The following is a 15461-nucleotide window of genomic DNA, read 5'->3' on the forward strand; positions in this document are numbered from 1 at the left end:
TTAGCCGTTGTTGCTCCTACACATTTCCACTTCACAATTACAGCACTTATAGTTGACCGGGGCACCTCTAGCAGGGCAGAAATTTTATGGACTGACTTGTTGGAAAGGTGGCATCCTATGACAGTGCCACGTTGAAAGCCCCATTGAAAGTCACTGAGCTCTTCAGTAAGGCCATTCTATTGCCAATGTTTGTCTATTGAGATTGTGTGACTGTGTGCTCGATTTTATACACCTGACAGCAACGGGTGTGGCTGAAATAACCAAATCCACTAATTTGAAGGGTGTCCTCATACTTTTGTATACATACAGTGCCTTGCGAAAGTATTCATCCTCCATGGCATTTTTCCTATTTTGTTTTCTTACAACCTGGAATTAAAATTGATTTTGGGGGGGTTGTATAATTTGATTTACACAACACGCCTACCACTTTGAAGATGCAAAATATTTTTTATTGTGAAAAAACAAGAAATAAGAAAAATTTAAAAATTACAATTTGAGTGTACCCTCCCCCCAAAGTCAATACTCTGTAGAGCCACCTTTTGCAGCAATTACAGCTGCAAGTCTCTTGGGGTATGTCTCTAAGCTTAGCACATCTAACCACAGGGATTTTTTCGCATTCTTCAAGGCAAAACTGCTCCAGCTCCTTCAAGTAGGATGTGTTCCGCTGGTGTACAGCAATCTTGAAGTCATACCACAGATTCTAAATTGGATTGAGGTCTGGGCTTTGACTAGGCCATTCCAAGACATTTAAATGTTTTCCCTTAAACCACTCGAGTGTTGCTTTAGCAGTATGCTTAGGGTCATTGTCCTGCTGGAAGGTGAACCTCCGTCCCAGTCTCAAATCTCTGGAAGACTGAAACAGGTTTCCCTCAAGAATTTCCCTGTAATTTAGCGCCATCCATCATTCCTTCAAATCTAACCAGTTTCCCAGTCTCTGCCAATAAAAAAACATCACCACAGCATGATGCTGCCACCACCATGCTTCACTGTGGGGATGGCATTGTCGGGGTGATGAGAGGTGTTGGGTTTGCGCCAGACATAGCATTTTCCTTGATGGCCAAAAAGCTACATTTTAGTCTCATCTGACCAGAGTACCTTCTTCCATATGTTTGGAGAGTCTCCCACACGCCTTTTGGCGAACACCAAAAGTGTTTGCTTATTTTTTTCTTTGCTTTCTTTTTTTCTGGCCACTCTTCTGTAAAGCCCAGCTCTGTGGAGTTTACAGCTTAAAGTGGTCCTATGGACAGATACTCCAATCTCTGCCGTGGAGCTTTGCATCTCCTTCAGGGTTATCTTTGGTCTCTTTGTTGCCTCTCTGATTAATGCCCTCCTTTCCTGGTCCGTGAGTTTTGGTGGGCGGCCCTCTCTTGGCATGTTTGTTGTGGTGCCATATTCTTTCAATTTTTTATTAATGGATTTAATGGTACTCCGTGGGACGTTCAAAGTTTCATTTTTTTTTTGTCCCTGACCTGTTTGGAGAGCTCCTTGGTCTTCATGGTGGCGCTTGCTTAGTGGTGTTGCAGACTCTGGGGCCTTTCAGGACAGGTGTATATATACTGAGCTCATGTGACAGATCATGTGACACTTATATTGGACACAGGTGGACTTTATTTAACTAATTATGTGACTTCTGAAGGTAATTGGTTGCACCGGATCTTATTTAGGGGCTTCATAGCAAAGGGGGTGAACACATATGCACGCACCACTTTTCCAAGTTTTTTTTAACAAGTAAAAAAAAAAAAATTACTTCACCAATTTTGATTATTTTATGTATGTCCATTACATGAAATCCAAATAAAATTCCAATTAAATTACAGGTTGTAATGCAACAAAATAAGAAAAATGCCAAGGGGGATGAATACTTTTGCAAGGCACTGTAGTGTATCACATTCCTGAGTATGTCTGTGTCAACCAGGGAAAATAAATCCAATGTGCCTTTGTGGGGTAGGCTAGGGCACATATCAAACTTCTCATCTGGTCTTGCTTGACTGATAACCAATTTTAGGTTGGGTATCTCTGAAATATTCCGCAAACTCATCACATTTAGATGTGGAGGAAAGTTCACATACTGTAGGTTTGCGGGGGTAGGATTTATCAGGCCATCAATGTTTGAGAAGAGCACTCTCAAATTATTCTGATTAGTAAATGATTAATTTGGAAAAAATTAGCCCGTCTGGCTTTTCTACTTACCTTTTTATACTGTACATTTCAAGTTGATCTTTCAGAAAATGATAATGGACCTGCAACTTTTTGCTATTTTTCAATTGACTATAATGGGGGATCCTTCTTTCTTTTTTTCTTTTCTTTTTTAAATATTTTTTAAAATAAATTTTACCCCCTTTTCTCCCTAATTTTCGTGGTATCCAATCGCTAGTAATTACTATCTTGTCTCATCACTACAACTCCCGTACGGGCTCGGGAGAGACGAAGGTCGAAAGTCATGCGTCCTCCGAAGCACAACCCAACCAAGCCGCACTGCTTCTTAACACAGCGCGCCTCCAACCCGGAAGCCAGCCGCACCAATGTGTCGGAGGAAACACCGTGCACCCGCCCCCCTTGGTTAGCGCGCACTGCGCCCGGCCCGCCACAGTAGTCGCTGGAGCGCGATGAGACAAGGATATCCCTACCGGCCAAACCCTCCCTAACCCGGACGACGCTAGGCCAATTGTGCGTCGCCCCACAGACCCCCCGGTCGCGGCTGGCTGCGACAGAGCCTGGGCGCGAACCCAGAGACTCTGGTGGCACAGCTAGCGCTGCGATGCAGTGCCCTAGACCACTGCGCCACCCGGGAGGCCCTGATCCTTCTTTCTTTATATAGTGCATTCAGAAAGCATCAGACCCCTTGACTTTTCTACATTTTGTTACGTTCCAGCCTTATTCTGAAATATATTCAATTGTTTTTTCCTCCTCATCAATCTACACACAATACCCCATAATGACAAAGCAAAAACAGTAAAAATTTTATTTTAGCACATTTATAAAAAAATAATAACACATCACATTTACATAAGTATTCAGACTCTTTACTCAGTACTTTGTTTAAGCACGTTTTACAGTGATTACAGCCTCAAGTCTTCTTGGGTATGACGCTACAAGCTTGGCCCACCTGTATTCGGGGAGTTCCACCCATTCTTCTCTGCAGATCCTCTCATGCGCTGTGAGGTTGGATGGGGAGCGTCGCTGCACAGCTATTTCCAGGTATCTCCAGAGATGTTTGATCAGGTTCAAGTCCGGGCACTGGCTGGGTGCACTTAAGGACATTCAGAGACTTGTCCTGAAGCCACTCCTGCAGTGTTTTGGCTGTGTGCTTAGGGTCGTTGTCCTGTTGGAAGGTGAACCTTCGTCCCAGTCTGAGGTCTAGAACAGGTTTTCATCAAGGATCTCTTTGTACTTTCCCTCAATCCTGACTAGTCTCCCAGTCCCTGCTGCTGAAAAACAGCCCCACAGCATGATTCTGCCACATTTACATTTACATTTAAGTCATTTAGCTGACGCTCTTATCCAGAGCGACTTACAAATTGGAAAGTTCATACATATTCATCCTGGTCCCCCCGTGGGGAATGAACCCACAACCCTGGCGTTGCAAGCGCCATGCTCTACCAACTGAGCCACACGGGACCGTGCCACCACGGTGCCACCACCATGCTTCATCATAAGGATGATGACAGGTTTCCTCCAGACGTGATGCTTGGCATTCAGGCCAAAGAGTTCAATCTTGGTTGCATCAGACCAGAGTCCTTTAGGTGTCTTTTGGCAACATCTGGTGCTGCAGACATGGTTGTCCTTCTGGAAGGTTCTCCCGTCTCCACAGAGGAACTCTGGAGCTCTGTCAGAGGGACCATGAGGTTCTTGGTCACCTCCCTGACTAAGGCCCTTCTCCCCTGATTGCTCAGTTTGGCTGGGCAGCCAACTCTAGGAAGAGGCCACTGTATGCTTGGGGATCTTCAATGTTGAATAATTTTTTTGGTACACTTCCCCAGGGCTGTGCCTCGACACAATCCTGTCTCGGAGCTCTACGGACAATTTCTTCAACCTCATGGCTTGGTTTTTGCTCTGACATGCACTGTCAACTGTGGGACCTTATAGACAGGTGTGTGCCTTTCCAAATCATGTCCAATCAATTGAAATGACCACAGGTGGACTCCAATCAAGTTGTAGAAACATCTCAAGGATGATCAATGGAAACAGGATGCACCTGAGCTCAATTTTGAGTCTCATAGCAAAGGGTCTGAATGCTTATGTAAATAAGGTATCTGTTTTTTATTTGTTATAATTTGCACAAAAAAAACGTTCATTATGGGGTATTGTGTTTAGATTGATGAGGATTTTGTATTTAATCTATTTCAGAATAAGGCTATAACGTAACAAAATGTGGACAAAGGAAGGGGTCTGAATACTTTACGAGTATACTGTACAACAGCCCGCAGTACACCCGTCGACTTTGAACTTCAGAGCTTCAATGAGAGGGGGCAGATCAGTTGCACATTTGCCAGGTAACTACATCAGGGGTGTATTCACTAGGAACCAAACAGAACCAAACGGCAGCAAACGAAACGGGGAGGAACCTACCTGAATTTGTCTTGTTTTTGTTGCAAAACGCAACTGTTTGCAACGGTTTTGGACTAATTATTACACCCCATGATATAGGATGTGATTGGAGATGAAGCGCACATCAACCATAACAAACCATAAGATTGATACTACAAATACATTTATTTACAGTTCTATTTAGTCTACATAATTCAGAAGTTGTGACTGAACCTACTGGCTATTGTAGTGCCTATCCTTACTCTACCTTAAAGGGCAAATGTCCTGAGGAGGGATGGAACGAGAGCACAACAGAACTCTTCCTGAATGAACTGGCTGTGATGGACAGCAACAACTTCTTGGGAAACTGTGGTGTTGGTGAGAGGGAGGGCAGAGTGGCCTCTAGTTTGGTGGCCCGAAGACATTACAGGTTCTTATTAACTGTTGCTTTTCAAAGTAAAGGAATTTTCTATTGCTTTGTTAAATTCCAAGTAGCCATCTGTTTTGTCATTCATGTTCAGTGGAGTCATGATCATGAGATCTGTGTGTGTTGTTTTATACAGGTTAATACATGGGATAGGACGATCTGGTGACATCGCTGCAACTCAACCCAAGGCTGCAGGTTCCAGTCTGCTGAGCAAGCTGACTAATTCAGTTGTGCTGGACGATTTAAAACTCTCAGGTGTGTAACTACTCTACAGTAGTTACTACAGCTCTCCGAGCTGGGCATCTCCGGCGCGGCCCACGCTTGGATTGCGTCCTACCTGACAGGTCGCTCCTACCAGGTGGCGTGGCGAGAATCTGTCTCCGCACCACGTGCTCTCACCACTGGTGTCCCCCAGGGCTCTGTTCTAGGCCCTCTCCTATTCTCGCTATACACCAAGTCACTTGGCTCTGTCATATCCTCACATGGTCTCTCCTATCATTGCTATGCAGACGACACACAATTAATCTTCTCCTTTCCCCCCTCTGATAACCAGGTGGTGAATCGCATCTCTGCATGTCTGGCAGACATATCAGTGTGGATGACGGATCACCACCTCAAGCTGAACCTCGGCAAGACGGAGCTGCTCTTCCTCCCGGGGAAGGACTGCCCGTTCCATGATCTCGCCATCACGGTTGACAACTCCATTGTGTCCTCCTCCCAGAGTGCTAAGAACCTTGGCGTGATCCTGGACAACACCCTGTCGTTCTCAACTAACATCAAGGCGGTGACCCGTTCCTGTAGGTTCATGCTCTACAACATTCGCAGAGTACGACCCTGCCTCACGCAGGAAGCGGCGCAGGTCCTAATCCAGGCACTTGTCATCTCCCGTCTGGATTACTGCAACTCGCTGTTGGCTGGGCTCCCTGCCTGTGCCATTAAACCCCTACAACTCATCCAGAACGCCGCAGCCCGTCTGGTGTTCAACTTTCCCAAGTTCTCTCACGTCACCCCGCTCCTCCGCTCTCTCCACTGGCTTCCAGTTGAAGCTCGCATCCGCTACAAGACCATGGTGCTTGCCTACGGAGCTGTGAGGGGAACGGCACCTCCGTACCTTCAGGCTCTGATCAGGCCCTACACCCAAACAAGGGCACTGCGTTCATCCACCTCTGGCCTGCTCGCCTCCCTACCTCTGAGGAAGTACAGTTCCCGCTCAGCCCAGTCAAAACTGTTCGCTGCTCTGGCACCCCAATGGTGGAACAAACTCCCTCACGACGCCAGGTCAGCGGAGTCAATCACCACCTTCCGGAGACACCTGAAACCCCACCTCTTTAAGGAATACCTAGGATAGGATAAAGTAATCCTTCTAACCCCCCCCCCCCTTAAAAGAGTTAGATGCACTATTGTAAAGTGGTTGTTCCACTGGATATCATAAGGTGAATGCACCAATTTGTAAGTCGCTCTGGATAAGAGCGTCTGCTAAATGACTTAAATGTAAATGTAAATGTAAATGTAACTAAGATTGCATTTTGCCTACTGATAAATATATGACAGTGATGGACACCTCCAGTTCTGTAGTAGAGCTACACTATGTGCACACTTTTGTTCCTAGCTTGTTTGCTATTGTGTATGTTTACAGGTGTGCAAAGTGTGGCCAGTTGCTTTGTAGTTCCAATGGCAACCGGGATGAGCCTGACACTGTTCTTCCTAACACTTCGCCACAAGAGACCAAAGGCGCGCTACATCATCTGGCCCCGCACTGACCAGAAGTCCTGCTTCAAAGCCATGATCACTGCAGGTTAAGTACTAGCATGACCCTGTTCAATACCACTCTCTGTAACATTATAAAAGTATGTTATGCCCTACAGTTTTTTGTACTCCCCATTCCTGCTCTAGATGCACCTATCAGTTCAGATAGTTTTGAAAATGACTTAACTTTTCTAAGAGATGCCTAACATGCATGCTATTCTTGACTCGTAGGGCCTAACTTTTGCAGAGTGTGACACGCTCCCGTGACACGTTCATTCATCCCTGCTTAGTGCAACATTTCTCTCTGTTTCTATTTTCAAGAATTCGGCGCACGGCTCATACATGAAAACACTTAATAAAGTATCTTGCGCTCTGCTCATGCCGGCAAACGTTACACGTCCACTTTAGGAGCTAAAATCCTACAGTTTTTTGCGCTACCCCACTGTAGCTCCCCTGCAAGGCAACTCCCAACATTGACCACTCTTGCTCGTTGTAACCATGAACAGGGTTTGAACCAGTGGTGGTTGAGAACATTTTGGAGGGCGATGAGCTGGGAACAGATCTGGAGTCGGTGGACTGTAAGATGCAAGAGCTGGGAGCAGAGAACATCCTTTGTGTCCACTCCACTACTTCTTGCTTTGCCCCACGTGTCCCCGACAGGTATACCTAGTCCTTAAGCCATCCAATCATGGTTAAATAGAGCTGTAACAAATAAAATGTCCATGTCCAATTATCATGCGCTATTATAACTGGTATCACTGGAAACAAATGTTATTTGTATAATCTGCATACTGTTTATTATATAGTCTACTTCATGACATTACTGACAGAAGCATACTTCCATATTATTACAGTGTATGTTGGGTGAAGATTACCAGGGCGTTATTTGATAATGACTTTCCTCTGTTCTGGCAGATTGGAGGAGCTAGCCACTATGTGTGGCAAATATGACATCCCACATGTTGTCAACAATGCTTATGGAGTGCAGTCATTCAAGTGTATGCACCTTATTCAGCAGGTACTACTGCTCCAACTCCTCTTTCATAAATCCTACAAAATCATATTTTTCCTTTCCATAGGCATAGCAAAGTTAGGTTATTTTCATAATCTCTTTAGGGCGCTCGTGTTGGAAGAATCGATGCCTTTGTACAAAGCTTGGACAAAAACTTCATGGTTCCAGTAGGTGGTGCCATAATTGCTGGTTTCAATAAGTATTTTATTCAGGAGATCAGCAGAATGTATCCAGGTTAGTGCTGTTTCATATCACTAAGGGCCATATGTGCTTGAACCAAGCCTGCAACCTTTTTGTGTAAAGTTGCTATTATCTAGATTACTAGTTTACTGTTATCATAGGGCTCATCTAGTGTAATTGTTCCGCCAGCCCTCAGTGTCTCTGTGCTCTGTTGTATTCCTGTGTGTCTGTATTGTCTCTGTCTGTCTTATGCTGGTGACACGTTCCATTTCCCCTCTGAAATATTGGACGTTTGTTCATTTTGGTAGCTCAGGGTCTCGATCTAATGCCCATCCTGGGGAAGCTACTTGGCGTGCTGGATTATATTCCAGCACTAATGCCAGTTTCAAATAATCAACATGTCATGAAATCCGGTATGTTAGTGCTAGGCTACAATAAAGACCTGCATGTGGCTAGTATGTGTTGTAGTAGGATATGCTGCCTAAAAGATGAGAATAAAATAAACAGAAATGTTAATTTGCAACTATTTCAAGTGACTGCTGGTCCCCTTTTTTCCTTGTTATGTGATTGACTGTTGACTTCAAGCGTCCTTTCTCTGTTTTTACTTAGGAATATAGATTTGTGTGCATTCCTTTCCTTTTACCTGTAATAACGTTCTCTAGGATTGGAGTTGGAGACCACTGGGCTAGATTTGGGCTAGATTTGAAGCATTCAATTTGAAGCATCCAATTATATGAATTGGAACCATTTAAGGAAACAAATAATTGAGAGGAATCAATATTGGTACTGAAATCGATACAGTCCTAGTAAGGGTTCAGGTTAGAAAGTGTTTGTGCCCTTTAAGTATGATGCTGACTGCCCTCTGTCTCCAGGTTGAGCATCAGCCTCCCCCTCCCTGGATGTGCTCATCACCCTGCTCACTCTGGGGGCCAGCGGCTACAGGAAACTCCTGGCAGAGCGGAAGGTAAGACCTCTACTCCACTGAACAGGGTTGGGACCCAATTCAGTATTCATTCAGTTTAGGAAAGAAAATGAAACTCATTAGCATGTATTTTAATTTAGTTGCACATCTTTGTAAATGGCTGATTGCCAGCCCTGTATATCCTCTACTTGAATTGTAGTTTTGTCTCCAAGTTTACATGTAGAGGGGTAGGGCAACATCAAGGACAAATCCATCCAAGTGAAGCTGAGGAGTTTCCAAAATAGTCCCTGTTGGCTCCTTTTACAAAAGTAGAGTTAACAATGCAGTAGCTCTTTTATTTAACCTTTATTTAACTAGGCAAGTCAGTTAAGAACAAATTCTTATTTACAATGACGGCCTACCCCAGCCAAACCCAGATGACGCTGGGCCAATTGTGCGCCGCCCTATGGGACTCCCAATCACAGCCTGGATTCGAACCAGGCACTGTAGTGACACCTCTTGCACCGAGATGCATTGCCTGAGACCGGTGCGCCACTCGGGAGTATACTAAACATGCTATATACTGCACCATTCCCAGACACTACAAGGCAATAGATGTGGAAAATCAGACTTGCAAAGATGATGAAAATTGCTCTTGTCTTTTGTACTGGAAATTCTGAGCTGGTCTCCCTAGCCAGTACTCGGGTACTTCAAGCAGGGTTCTTTTGTGTCGGTTCCTAAAGGTGACTGTATGCACCATAAAAGGTTGCTTCCAATGGGATACCATACAATGTCCGGAATGCTATCAGTGTTAATGTTTGCTCAAATCCACCCAGGAAATACCTCTTGCCTGTTACGTGACCTGGCACTGTCAGACTTTATTGATTTCAATTGGTCTTGATCATGAATATTTGAAGTCTGAACCAGATTATGGCCATGTAGGATAGCATCAAAGCCTTCAAAGTCAGCTGCAATGTTGAACGACCTTATTAATACCATCTGCAGCTTAATGATTTCATAACATCCCATCGCGAGTCAACAGCTTTGAATAATTCATGTCATGAAATGACTCTTTCTCATTAATAAAGGGTAACTCTCAATGCCAATTTCTGCCTTTGTCCAACCCCTTCAATTAAAAATAATAAAATGCATTTAGGTGAAAGTTGTGGGTGGGGGGAATTCAATCAAACCAGCATTGCAAAATTTACGCAGTAGCTCTTTTTCCAATGGTCAAATTAACTCACAGATTGGTCTTGGGTACTGTATAAAAACCTACAATTGCTACCATGGTGACTGCGCTCACAGGTATGATTTCACATTTCAGAATTAGGAGTGTGTGGGCACGGGATGAATATTGTAAATAAATAAAAAATATCTGCCCCATGTAAAAATATTCAATGCCCCAACCATTGAAATACGAGCCAACTCTATTATAGTGGACTACGCCACCAATCAATTGTAGCAGTTAAGAAAAAATGGTCACTGAAGATCCCATGGCACTTATTGTGAGAGTAGGGTGTTAACCCCGGTGTCCTGGCTAAATTCCCAATCTGGCCCTCATACCATCATGGCCACCTAATCATCCCTAGCCTCCAATTGGCGCATTCATCCCCCCTCCTCTCCCCTTAACTATTCCCCAGGTCATTGCTGTAAATGAGAATGTGTTCTCAGTCAATTTACCTGGTCAAATAAAAATATACACATGCATACACACACACAAGTTGGAAGTTTACATACGCTTAGGTTGGAGTCATTAAAACTTGTTTTTCAACCACTCCACATATTTCTTGTTAACAAACTATATAGTTTTGGCAAGTCGGTTAGGACATCTACTTTGTGCATGAGACAAGTAATTTTTTCCAACATTTGTTTACAGACAGTTGACTGTGCCTTTAAACAGCTTGGAAAATTCCAGAAAATGTCATGTCTTTAGAAGCTTCTGATAAATTATGTCAATTAGCCTAAGTCAATTGGAGGTGTACATGTGGATGTATTTCAAGGCCTACCTTCAAACTCAGTGGCTCTTTGCTTGACATCATGGGAAAATCCAAAGAAATCAGCCAAGACCTCAATTTTTTTTTTTGTAGACCTCAAAAAGTCTGGTTCATCCTTGGGAGCAATTTCCAAACGCCTGAAGGTACCACAATCATTTTTACAAACAATAGTACGCAAGTATAAACACCATGGGACCACACAGCCGTCATACTGCTCAGGAAGGAGACTCGTTCTGTCTCCAAGAGATGAACGTACATTGTTGCGAAAGTGCAAATCGATCCCAGAGCAACAGCAAAGGACCTAATGAAGATGCTGGAGGAAACAGGTACAAAAATATCTATATCCACAGTAAAACGAGTCCTATATCGACATAACTACGGTTTGCAACTGCACATGGGGACAAAGATCGTACTTTTTGGAGAAAGATTCTTCTGGTCTGATGAAACAAGAAAGAACTGTTCGGCCATAGTGCCCATTATGTTTGGAGGAGAAAGGGGGAGGCTTGCAAGCCGAAGAACACCATCCCAACTGAGAAGCACGGGGGTGGCAGCATCATGTTGTGGGCGCGCTTTGCTGCAGGAGGGACTGGTGCACTTCACAAAATAGATGGAATCATGAGGAGGACAATTATGTGGATATTTTGAAGCAACATCTCAAGACATCAGTCAGGAATACTTCCAAAGTTGTGGCAAAATGCCTTAAAGACAACATAGTCAAGGTATTGGAGTGGCCATCACAAAGCCCTGACCTCAATCCCATATAAAAATTGTGTGTAGAACTGAAAAAGCTTGTGCGAGCAAGGACGCCTACAAACCTGACGCGGTTACACCAGCTCTGTCAGGAGGAATGGGCCAAAATTCACCCAACTTATTGTGGGAAGCTTGTGGAAGGCTACCCGACACGTTTGACACAAGTTAAACAATTTTAAAGGCAATACTACCAAATACTAATTGTGTGTATGTAAACCTCTGACCCACTGGGAATGTGATGAAAGAAATGGTTCTCTCTACTATTATTCTGACATTTCACACTCTTAAAATAAAGTGGTTATCCTAGCTGACCTAAGACAGGGAATTTTTACTAGGATTAAATGTCAGGAATTGTGAAAAACTGAGTTTAAATGTATTTGGCTAAGGTGTATGTAAACTTCCGACTTCAACTGTGTGTATTTATTTTTGATTGGGGGGTGCGTTGAATTTAGCAAAATCCTTGTTTCGATCTCCCAACCGACAATATGTAATTGTATTGCTGTCTATATCGGTTGCTGATAGTTTATGCTTAGACCGGCATTGCTTAGCAATATAACCTTGCTCTGTTATCTTGCTTACCTCAGGGATCGACCCAGGATGACACTTAAGTGCACAATATGTTTACTTTGCAAATTATTCTGTTTTGGTTTATTAGATGCTAAATAAACACTTTATTTGCGGGAGCCTCCTCAGTTTATATCTTAGTAGAAGTTCTAGGATAGTGGGAGGTGAACGTATAGTTGGGATTTTATTTTTGTTTTACCTCTCGTTCGAAGTTGCGCTGTGCATTTTTTTGGCATCGGCCAGACAATGTGTTATTTTTCTATTTTTTTCTCCTATTTGTGTATGCCTGTTAGGTGGGTTGAGGGGGAGGGTAAATGTTGGGGAAAGTTGGTTCACTGGTTGGAGAGTAAGGGTGCTTACCGGGGGGGAGGGGTCTGTTGGATACTGCTCGGGTGTAGCTTCTACATATGCTGACCATGATGGTTTGGTGCGCTTTCTTACCTTTTTGAGTTACATGTTATGCAGGTCACCATAGGAACTACAAACGAGAGGAGGGCGGGGCTTACATTTACTTCCTGGAATGTCAAGGGTTTAAACGAACCAATTAAGAGAGGTAAGGTACTAGCCCACTTGAGAGCACTCTCGTCTGATATTATATTTTTGCAAGAAACCCATCTGAAAAACAATTCTCATAGCAGACTTAAATGTAGGTGGGTGGGGCAAGTGTATCATTCTAACTTCTCTGCCAAAACGACAGGCACAGCGAATCTGGTACGGAAAGGAATTCCCTTTCTACATAAAACCACTATTGTGGATAAAGAGGGTCGTTATGTGATCGTAATAGGAGAGATCCACTCTATTTCTGTAACTACTGAATATCTATGGGCCAAACATTGATAACCCCACATTTTTCAAACGAGTCCTTGCCCTGATTCCAGATATCTCCCATACTAACCTGGTCATTGGAGGGGACCTTAACTGTGTGCTAGACCAATATTTGGATAGATCCTCTACCCGGCGTACCCCTACCTCCTATTCAAGACAATTCTTGAATACCTACATAAAAAATTCTAACTTATTTGATATTTGGAGGATCTCTAACCCAAAGGGTAGGTAATACTCCTTTTACTCTCATGTTCACAATGTTTATACCCGAATTGACTCCTTTTTGATTGATGAGAAATTACTCCCTTACCCCTGTAATGTGAGGTATCATGATATTATAATCTCTGACCACAGCCCACTCACCTTCTCCCTGAGATTGGGTGACATCGTATCAAACGAGAGGGTCTGGAGGTTAAATCCTCAGCTCCTCACAGAACCAACATTCTTAAAGACCAAATTAAATTTTAATTTTAATAAAAAATACATGTTGTATAGGAAATTATAGATACACTAGTTCTTAATGCAATCGCAGTGTTAGAATTCTAAAAATAACTTCATTACGACATCCAGCTTAGTTATGGGCGAGAGAGTGCCCAAAACCTGGGCGCAAACTATTAGTACACAAGTTCGACAGATATATGGAATAGCATCATAAAATGGGTTCTACTTTTGGTGATCTTCCATCAGAATGTTGTACAAGGGGTCCTTTGTCCAGAACAGTCGTTGTTTGGTTTTAGAACGTCCTTTTTCCCTCTTGAATTAGCAAGCACAGTAGCCAAGTGGCGCGAAGCTCTCCTTCCTGAACAAAGGCACACAACGAAACACGCCTAACGTCCCGAATAAATTTCAATAATCTAATAAAACTATATTGAAAAAACATACTTTACGATGATATTGTCACATGTATCAAATAAAATCAAAGCCGGAGATAGTAGTCGCCTTTAACGACAGCTTTTCAGAAGGCAATTCCAGGTCCATCCTCGCGCTTTCCAGAAAACAGGAATTGGGTGACACGTCATGCCAAGAGGATTCATTCCACCTCAGACCAAGATAAACACTCCATTTCTTCTCTCACTGCCTCTTGACATCTAGTGGAAGGTGTATGACGTGCATGTATACTAATACGTATCATGCCCATTTATAGGCAGGCCCTAGAACAGAGCATCGTTTTCAGACTTTCCACTTCCTGGTCAGGAAGTTTGCTGCCAAATGAGTTCTGTTTTACTCACAGATATAATTCAAACGGTTTTAGAAACTAGAGAGTGTTTTCTATCCAATAGTAATAATAATATGCATATTGTACGAGCAAGAATTGAGTACGAGGCCGTTTGAAATGGGCACCTTTTATCAGAGCTACTCAATACTGCCCCTGCAGCCCAAACAGGTTAACCTGTCTAGCCCCCCCCCCCCCCCCCACACATTCCACTGAAAAGGCAGCGCGCGAAATTCAAAAATATATATTTTTAAATATTTAACTTTCGCACATTAACAAGTCCAACACAGCAAATTAAAGATAAACATCTTGTGAATCCAGTCAACATGTCCGATTTTTAAAATGTTTTACAGCGAAAACACCACCTATATTTATGTTAGCTCACCACCAAATACAAAAAAGCACAGACATTTTTCACAGCACAGGTAGCATGCACAAAACCAACCAAACTAACCAAGAACCAACCAAACTAACCAAGAAACAACTTCATCAGATGACAGTCTTATAACATGTTACACAATAAATCTGTTTTGTTCGAAAAATGTGCATATTTGAGGTATAAATCAGTTTTACATTGCAGCTACCATCACAGCTACCATCAGAAATAGCACCGAAGCAGCCAGAGTAATTATAGAGACCAATGTGAAATACCTAAATACTCATCATAAAACATTTCTGAAAAATGCATGGTGTACAGCAAATGAAAGACAAACATCTTGTGAATCCAGCCAATATTTCCGATTTTTTAAGTGTTTTACAGCGAAAACACAATATAGCATTATATTAGCTTACTACAATAGCCTACCACACAACCGCATTCATTCATTCAAGGCATGTTAGTGATAGCGATAGGCACGTTAGCGATAGCGAATAAACCAGCAAAAGATATTAATTTTTTCACTAACCTTCATAAACTTCATCAGATGACAGTCCTATAACATCATATTACACAATACATATATGGTTTGTTCGAAAATGTGCATATTTAGAGCTGAAATCCGTGGTTATACATTCTGAAAACTTTCCCAGAATGTCCGGATATTTTTCTGACACTCACCTATTCTGACCAAATAACTATTCATAAACTTTACTAAAAAATACATGTTGTATAGGAAATGATAGATACACTAGTTCTTAATGCAATCGCCGTGTTAGAATTCTAAAAAGAACTTCATTACGACATGCAGCTTACGTTATTGCGAGAGAGCGCCCAAAATCTGGGCGCAAACTAAAAGTAAACATGTTCGACAGATATATGAAATAACATCATAAATGGGTCCTACTTTTGATGATCTTCCATCAGAATGTTGTACAAGTGGTCC

The 15461-nt window shown here is 42.8% G+C and overlaps 1 pseudogene; it reads left to right on the forward strand.

Moving 5' to 3' along the window:
* Positions 1-3591: 3591 nt before the first annotated feature.
* LOC139561002 (O-phosphoseryl-tRNA(Sec) selenium transferase-like) lies at positions 3592-12403 on the forward strand (annotated as a pseudogene).
* Positions 12404-15461: the final 3058 nt, after the last annotated feature.

Source organism: Salvelinus alpinus, chromosome 31, assembly GCF_045679555.1.
Source record: "Salvelinus alpinus chromosome 31, SLU_Salpinus.1, whole genome shotgun sequence".
NCBI classification, from domain to species: Eukaryota; Metazoa; Chordata; class Actinopteri; order Salmoniformes; family Salmonidae; genus Salvelinus; species Salvelinus alpinus.